We start from the raw sequence: 6,711 nt of genomic DNA, 5'->3' as shown, positions 1-6,711 counted from the left end.
GGCAAAGCAAATGGGTCTGGCACCGGCTGCCGAGCTACTGCCTTTGCCAATGTTTTTTTCCTTTAATGGTTCTTCGTAAAGAATATGAAAAAACATTCCAAGACTGCCCCTGAAGGCGTACACGCATGTAGATGCATATTTTAAAACGTTTTGTTCAATTTTACTAAAACTCTTTCATGAAGTGAAATGGGTATGTGTATGTACCATGACAGCTGCAGGTGTTTTTGGTGTTTTCTGGGGATCCTGTCTGGAAGAACATGCACATATTTTGTGGCATATGTGTCCAAGTGCTGCAAGGTATGCTTTTCTGTGCATATGGGTGTTGTTATGTCTTTTGGTCAGTATGTATTTGTGCCTGCGTGTATGATGATTTATTGTGTTTACGGATACCTGCCTTTTGCTGCACATGTCAGCACTGGTATATTTCTGTCTGTGTGTGTGTGTGTGTGTGTGTGCGTATGGATGAGAGCTTGATCAAGTGAAGTGTAATAAAAACTAAACTAGTAATCAGACGGTGGTGCCGATCACCTTTGTATTTCTTGTGAAACAGCTCAGGTGCTGGCTGTGCTTGCTGCAGAACACTGCATGCACCCTGTAGGTCAAAGGTTTGTACCCAAAAAAAAACAGCTTAGTGTGAATGTGATGTTGTGTATTAAAGGCAACTATATCTTATGTGCTAGTGGTAATTATAAACAGTTAGTGAGAGAAAAAGAAAAGAAACCAAAAGGAGAAGAGAGAAAATTGGTAGTCTTTGCGCAGAGTGTTCTGCTGTTAAGCATTTTGTATTCATGTGTGATGAGTTTAGAAGGTTTTGCAGAATGCCTTTATCCACAGCTCTGAAGATAGAGCTCTTTAACAATCCACACTGCAGAGGTCTATGATGTAGGAAGAAGAAGCTCACATGGGTGGAACAAGAATGAAAGATAAAACAGTGACCTAAGTGAGTGAAAGATAAAACAGTGACCTAAGTGAGTAAGTGAGTAGACGTTATTATATGATCACTTAAAACTATTGCATAGATATCAAATGACAGTCTAAAATGCACAATGCAAATAAAAAAAGAGATACAAAAATCATTCCTCTGCAGTTCAGTGTTCAGTTCATAAAACCATTTAAGCGGTGTTTGTAAAAATTGTCTGGGTCTCTACATTAAAAGGAAAACCAGTAGGCAGTAGTTTACCAGATGGGTGCTGTACTGGATCTCCCTACTCGGGTGAAACTAGTGTAAGATTACATTGCTTGTTACTCAATGAGCTGTGCCCTAAAAGGGGAAGAGACGGTGTCCGGGCGTTGGAGTCTTATTTTGGGAAGCCTGTTCTTTAACAATGTCCGCACCAAGTGGATGATTTTGCAAAATTTTGCCAGATGTGATGCCATTTCCAGAGAGAATATGAGGTTTTGTGTTTCTACAACACTGCATGTACCATAGTGTAGAAACATTGACCTCAGAAGCCTGCGGCGGACGTTGTCCAACTCCGGGCAGCAGCATAACAAGTGACCCAGCGACTCGTTTTGCTAGTTGCACAGTCTACAGCATACAATGTTAGTGAGAGATTTCCAGCTGACGTTCACTTCTCTTATTGGGAGAGGGACCAGCCTGGCCCAGAGTATTAGTTTTAGACAGCATTTACCCAATGCTTGATGCAGGTACAGTTGCCTAGTCTTGATTGTGTAAGATGTTATTAATGGAGCATAAGTGCCCTTCTCCAGTAAGGCCTTAATATCAGTTTCTCTTGACGGCTACTTCAGTTGCTTTTTTATGGCGTTTTTGATGGCAGAGTAAGGGACTGAGACCTTTGATATAAATGGGAAAGAGAGAGAGACAGAGATACTCATCCAGTGGCTGAATTTCAGAATGTGAAACCAGATAACCTGGAATCAATGCTGGCTTCACTGCATGTCCAAACTGTATGGTTCTAGGCAAATATTTTATTTCAGAGAACTGGATTTTTCTTTATTATAACATATGAATTTACTTTTAAATACTTGGGCTCAAGATGTACGTCGTGCAAGAACCTCTTATATTTGAGTTAGCAGACTGTAATGTTGCTCCATCTATAGTAAGAATCTAGGCCACATTTAGAGTGTACGTGGCTATTGACCTGCCTCTTTGTTCGCTAATAGCATTGTCCTTGGGGTGCAAGACATGAGTTTCTAAAAATAATTACTTTTAATAAATGTCATCTATGCAGTGATAAATCTATTGCATGGTGTAAGGTAAAATGCTTACGCATGTTAAAGAAATACTCTTTTGTGAATACATTCTATCATATGTTTACATTATGAGGTTTTAACTTTTTCAATTTTTGGTTCAGGATCTTAAGTTAATGTACTGACTGGTTTACCAAAAAGGTAGTAAATCTGCACCCACAGAAGTACTCGTTGAATGGATGCAAATGTAGTACTGTTTGGAATTCGCAAGCATTGGCAGTACTAGGCTTGGAAATCTGCTCCATACTAGGTTTCCAGGATTATCACTGGCAATCAAATGTCCAAAAGGTGATGGGAGGAATGCTTGCAAATAGCCTAACCAGTGGTAATTGCTCAGGGTAGCATTCCAACCCACTGTTTTTTGCTCATTGTGACACTCTAGACAGAGGCCCAACTAATGCAACTCAGCACTGACCCTGTTCTTAGTGGAAACAGACCAGTCCGAACCTTGGTAATCTCACTCCTCCACCCTGCAGCCCAGCATTTTTTCAATTGGGAAATTTTTAATTCACACCACCCGAATCTCATCAACTGAGCTACGCTTCAATTAAATGAGTGTGCAACTGAATATGTGAGTGAGTTCATGAATGAGCAAGAGAAGTGAGTGTGCACATGAGTGATATCCCAGGGTGTGCTTTCTCTTTCCCAAATATCCAAATATCTATGGTCTCAGATGCATTGACTGAAGCTTGTAATGCGCCTCTCAAGCACCTCCAAAAAGAAGGTTCATTACATAACACCTTGTGAACTACCTGGACATTTTTCAGCTGAAAGAGTGAGGTTTTATTTGCCTACTGACAGCAACAATTAAGGCTATTTCAGGAGGTAGCAAGTTAAAGAAGCATTCCAAGCAATTGTATATGTTGATTTATAATTTTAAGTCACGGGTCCATTTCAGTGTAGTAGAGGTACTTTACCAATGTGCCTCCTGTGCTGCTGTGTTGTCACAGGTGATGACCACATCTGTTTGCAATGCAGTGTCCCAGGCTGCAGTCTCATCAAAATATCTTCAAGAGGAAAATCTCAAACACTGCCTGGTCATCTGTGTTTTTTTGTATTGTGTTATAAGGCCAAATGAGTATTACTCAAAAGCAGTACAAATTAATACTGTATTACATAATACAATACCTCAGTTCTGCTGCTATTTCAAAATCTAATCGTTCAGCTTTCTCTCATATCCAGAAACTCGTGCATCTGCTGTAAGGAATGTGGAAACAGAGGTAGGACTTCTAGCCCATGGCAGTCTAACAGTGAATAACTGTGCTCTGTGCCATGGCGGCCATAATCTGGGATATGTGCATTGAATGTACACACATTTCTTATTTTTTATTGAAATACAAAACAGTTGAAATTTTAAATAGAACCTGTCTGTAGTTCGAGCTTCATAAGCTGGATGGGTTGGTGGCTGGTGTGTTCCATCATTGTGAAATTAGAGGCATCTTCAAAAGATTCTTTATAACAGAAGAGGAGAGTATACTTTATCAATGGCTCTCTCTATCAATAAAATCTAAGTGCGTCAAGTATTCGGTCACAATAGTTACAAGAAGTGTGGAACATTCTACTGTGAATGTTGATGCAACAGGGCAAATGCCAATTTTACAGGATCACATTGAGAGACCTTCTTTGTCTGCTGTCCAGTTCCAGGCATAGTTGCCTATAAATACGCACAATGGGTGACTCACAGTGAGGAAAGCCAATGGGAGAAGTAGGCTAACCAGTTGCCTACCCTGTATGCTTTGGTGGGTGGAAGCAAAATGTGAATGACACTACAACAGACCAATGGATGAAGAGGACTGGCTGAAAGGCTGTCTATTTACGCATATTAACCCAACTTATTATGCACTTTATGCTCTTTTGTATTTTGTGCCTTGGCCTTATCTGTTTTCCCCCTTTTTTTAAACATAAGCACTTTATGTCATTCAAATATGGTTGAAATATTTGCAATTTGCTGATATTTATGTATGTATGTACCTGGTTTTGCTGTTGTAAGTTTCATCAGGGCTCTTATGAACTTTCGGTAGTTACATGCCATTTAGATTTGAATTTTAAGTGTGTTTCATTATGATATGTTTTTTCGTTTCTCCTTTTAAATTTATGAATCTGTATTTTTTTATTGAGTTTCTATTTTATGGTATTTGGAGATTATGTTTTACTGTACATGCTTTTGTGGTCAAATTGATGGATCGAAAAAATGTTATGATGATGATACTAATATTATTTGGAAAAACAAAATGTTCTGGCTAACACCAGTCCTAAAAAGTGTGTTTGTTTAACATGCAAAACTGTTCACTTTTGAGCATTAGATCGTATCACTGCGTTGAGTAGCAATTATTGGAAGGGACATCTTCTAAACATACACTTTGAGAAACATTTGTACCACTACCGGGCAACTATGACAATGATGCAATTAATGAACCAAGCAACAGATCAGTTATGTGTACTTATTTGTGGCCTAGAGCGTTATTATAGCTGAAGCAACATTACAGTCTATTAAAGCATATAGAAAAAAGGTTTTTCTGAAACACGCATCCTGAACGGATGTATCTCAAGGTGCTCTCAAATGTGATGATGTCAAATAAAATAATTGGCTGGAATCAAACAATTTGGTCAGGCAGAGAAGCCGGGGCTTATCCCAGGATTTCTGGATGTACAATTCAGCCCCGAGAGGGGCATCTCCTTCTGTGTCCCGATTTCCATGAAAGTTTAATGCTTTGTCTTTGAGGAGGGACATCAGTGCACTGTTTTAAACACATCCACTTATTAGATGTTAAATTAAATTGAAATAAGAAGACTTTCCAGAACATGGAGATCAAGGTAAGAGGGTGGGTGGCAGTAACCACATGCAGGCTCGGCTTGTTTTTGGCTTGTGGTTCCCGAGAGGACCTCGAGCTGAGCTAGAGCCAAGCTTTAAATGGCTTGTCCACCTTTAAGACACATGTAACCCAATCCTTTAGTGGGAAATCAAAGAGTAGCTCAGAAGAAGGTGAGCATACAATGTTCGCCCCAAATAATGTATATCTCAGCAGCGTACTCTAGGTGTGCGCCAACGGCGTATACAGGTCACCAGCGCACCACAAGTGTAGTTTATTGCAGTTGCATTGATATAGCGCTTTATACCCCTGATAAGGTGCCAGAACATATTTGCTAATGGGTATCCGTTGTGGCCTCTTTCTATGTTACGCATTCTCCCCACTACCTTAATGTTCCCTGCTGCTCATCCAGTGAGTGAGGTCATTGTATGGTTGGACTATTGACGGTGTTTGTGCTTGGATGAGTGGACAGTGGGAGTGAGACGGGCTGAGCGGCAGGTGGGGCTTTATCTGTAAACTACAACTAAGCTAATAAACCTACCTCTTTTATAACCTACGAGCATCCATTATTGATTACAACAGTATCACACCGATCCCTTGGGGTGCTTGAGGGAAGAGTTTGCCTCTTTCGTGTGGCCTGTTTGAGAAGTGTTTAGTGCCTGGAAACAAAGTGTAGCTCAGCTCTGCACCCCAGGGCGGGTGCAAATAAAGTATAGCTTAGTTTATTATTATTATATATTTAGAAATGGACCTTGTCCTTGTTGCACCTTCAGGCAGTTCTGGCTCACTGTGACTTGAATTATAAGAAGCGGCTTAAAGATCCCAGGCTGCAGTGAGGATGTGGGTTTAAAAGGCAAACCCGACAGGAGAATCACATGTGGGGTGCTGTGAACCCCAGGGGTGCAGACACTGTATCTGGGAAAGATCCAGTCCCAGGGCAGCACAATCTGCAGATGAGCAGCTCATCTTCAACCCCCCCCTTAGAGAACAGGCTGTCCCCTCAAAACAGCACCGCTTCAGATCTAGTGCGTAAAACACTCCGATGGGAATGTAAAAATACATTTTACGTTGGTGACTTATGTGAACTATTTGTTGAATCAAAAAAAAAAACATAAGTCATGAAATTCTTACTCATTTTCTTCTCGCATTATTTCATCCAATGCAAGTTTCACAATAACATACACAAATATTTAAGATAGACAGTTGTACCTCCTCTTCACGTGACAAAATATGGACAACCGAGGATTTATACTGGACGGCCTTTATGTTGCTCAGCCATATAGCGGTAATTAATTATTGGCACATCCCTGAAAACTTTGGGCAAAATATGGAACGCTTCACGAATTTGCGTGTCATCCTTGCGCAGGGGCCATGCTAATCTTCTCTGTATCGTTCCAATTTTAGTATATGTGCTGCCGAAGCGAGCACGGTAAACAAGGCAGCTGCAGTGGTATATAAAGGTCGAATTTCAAAACATTACTTTCTTAGAGCGGCAATTGCAATTTACACACTGAGGGTCTTGCAACTGTGGTGGCTTCCCTTCAATATTAGTTGAGCCTCCTTCTCCAAAACAATGTTTGGAGGTGCAAAGAAACCTGCACTGCATCAATTGAAGCGCAGGGCACTGTGGGTATGCAAATTTCAAAGTCACGTCGCCACCCCGGCTGCTTGTTCTGCACCGAGGGCAAAG

At 40.7% G+C, this 6,711-nt stretch overlaps 1 non-coding gene across 1 annotated transcript; it reads right to left on the bottom strand.

Annotated features, from left to right (window-relative positions):
- Window positions 1-6,342: 6,342 nt before the first annotated feature.
- On the bottom strand, window positions 6,343-6,449 carry LOC138283161 (U6 spliceosomal RNA). The gene has a single exon (XR_011201099.1). It is a non-coding gene; the product is annotated as a U6 spliceosomal RNA (small nuclear RNA).
- Between the last annotated feature and the right edge of the window lie 262 nt (window positions 6,450-6,711).

This window comes from Pleurodeles waltl, chromosome 2_2 (assembly GCF_031143425.1).
Source record: "Pleurodeles waltl isolate 20211129_DDA chromosome 2_2, aPleWal1.hap1.20221129, whole genome shotgun sequence".
NCBI classification, from domain to species: Eukaryota; Metazoa; Chordata; class Amphibia; order Caudata; family Salamandridae; genus Pleurodeles; species Pleurodeles waltl.
The sequence above is the reverse complement of the archived record's forward strand: the minus strand, read 5'-3'. Positions and strand labels throughout refer to the sequence as shown.